We start from the raw sequence: 2,338 nt of genomic DNA, 5'->3' as shown, positions 1-2,338 counted from the left end.
GGAAGCTTAATCACAAGTTTTATAATCAAGATTTCCTGATTATCGAGCAAGCTGGCGAGTTAGGTCGCCGGTGTTAGTTGATCGGTTTTGTTTTGTTTTTCGTTTCCATTCGAGCGACTTCCGATAGAAAATTTATTATCTTTTAAACTCGAGTTTTTATTTTCTAATTATTTTACGGTGTACCTTTTTTTTTTGCGTAAAACAATGTAATTATAAAGTTCTTAATAACTTTTCGGACTCGCTGATTCATCAAATAATGATATCCTGTCCTTAGCAGTGTGTCTCGAGCACCAAGAACTTATGCTTTTAATAGTTTTTTTTTTCCTAATTCGGGCGTAGCCTAGTGGTTAGCGTGCACGGACTGTGAATCCGATGGTTCGTGATTCTCACACTGTAGCCTCAAAAATGCGCTTCGAACTTTGGGGGCTGTATAAGAGTGACAATCAAATTCCATTATTCAGTGAAACAAGAGTAGCTCAAGAGTTGGCGGTGGTCATTATCTACTTTCAACGTAGATAACCATTCTTTTCACACCCTGTATTGTTACACAAACTGAAACACGAAGTACAATGATAATATGTCACACTCTAGATTCATGTATTGTAGTACACATTAATCTTCGAAAGTGATAATTGTAATAAGTAAACGCATGTGAGTTTTAGCCTAAACCCTAGTCAAAGTCTCAAAAAATAAGTTATTATTATTATTATTAAACACAAAGCTACAAAATGTGCTCTGCCCACCTCGGGTATCGAAACCCGAATATTTAGTGTTGTCAGCTATGAGACTTACTGCTGAGCTACCGGGGGGAGGGGTACACAAAAGAAACACAGATGAAATGGGATGTTGTTATATTTAATGTTGTCGGCTACGAGACTTACTGCTGAGCTACCGGGGGGAGGGGTACACAAAAGGAAAACAGATGAAATGTGACGTTGTTAAAAGCTTTCTTTAACAGGTGTTTATACAATTTATAGGGGGAGACATGTATGTAAGAAACACAAAAACATGAGAAATGTTTTCTAACATGAAACTGTATTATGTATTTTGTAAGGGTATACACTGATGTGTGTGTGTGTATCGAAGTATTTTAATGACAACTTTCACACAACAAGTGTATAGCAGGTCTTATAGAATTGCCAAGGTATAGCTCTAAAAAAAAAGCTGCTAAAAATATAAATAACCTCCCCTCTATTGTACCACATTCATTAACAAGTTAATGGAATTTTAAAGTATGTACGGAGGTACTTTCAATGTGTTAAAATATTCCGATTCTACAGTTCCTGCTAAATGTCTTTTAGAAAAGTGTTTAAAATTTCATTACCAGAAACACTTTTATATAAAATTTTCACTAAAGTATCGACAATCTGAGATTAAGTCTAAAATACTATGTTCAAGCAAACAGAAAAAATATATATGAACCACACTGAACCAACAAAAAAAAAATGTTTAAATCTGCAGAATAAATATTTGAGAAACGTCTGGAGGCAGGAATATATAAATCAATTCTGTATAGTGTGGTTCTTGATGTGATTGTATATAAAACTGGTTGGAAACGAAGCAGGACTTGGTGGATCTGCAGGGCTTCGTGGAAGTAGAAATGACATTTTGGACGCTAACAATGCTTTGGTTACTTAAAATTCAAATCCGAATTAAACCATTTCATTGATTGAAATTACCAGTTCGCCAGGCCTATTGTTCGTGTACGAACACATTTCAAATCAACCCGGTGTTGACAAGTTTTAAACAAAAGTCAGTCTTCACCTATTAGTATGGAATTATGTTTCGGTAACTTAAGCTTCTATTGTTCTTCTAATAAATGTTTTTATGGCAAATTTTTAAAATATTTCTATAACTATTTTTTTTTTTGCCTCTACATCTTTAATGTGACGCCATCTGGCGCCCCTATAGAAACTCAAGTTGACTGACGTTCGAAGGTTTTATTAACCCAAATAAATATCCACGATAAAATCGTCCGTCATTCGCGACTGGTACGATGGAGGTTGGAGATGAGTGACGGAAGAAGACCGACAACGCTTCCTTTCATATTTTTAGGAACAATGGAAGCTTTTAGAACTAGCTTGAGGAGGTGGATAGTTACAATGGAAGCTTATAGAACTAGCTTGAGGAAGTGGATAGTTATAAGTTATTATGTATTCAAAAACAGTCGCACAAAGTTTAACTGTTTCGTAATAAACGTAAGTGTTCGGGGGTGGCCTAAAGAATAGAGCGTCGGGCTGCGGAATGAAAGGTCGAAGGTTCGAGTCGCGATGTCGCTAAACACCCTACGAACTTTCATCTGTAAGCGCTTTTTAAAAATGACAGTTGGCTACGTTAT

This window comes from Limulus polyphemus, unplaced genomic scaffold (assembly GCF_000517525.1).
Source record: "Limulus polyphemus unplaced genomic scaffold, Limulus_polyphemus-2.1.2 Scaffold8283, whole genome shotgun sequence".
NCBI lineage: Eukaryota > Metazoa > Arthropoda > Merostomata > Xiphosura > Limulidae > Limulus > Limulus polyphemus.
Note: the sequence above shows the minus strand (reverse complement) of the source record.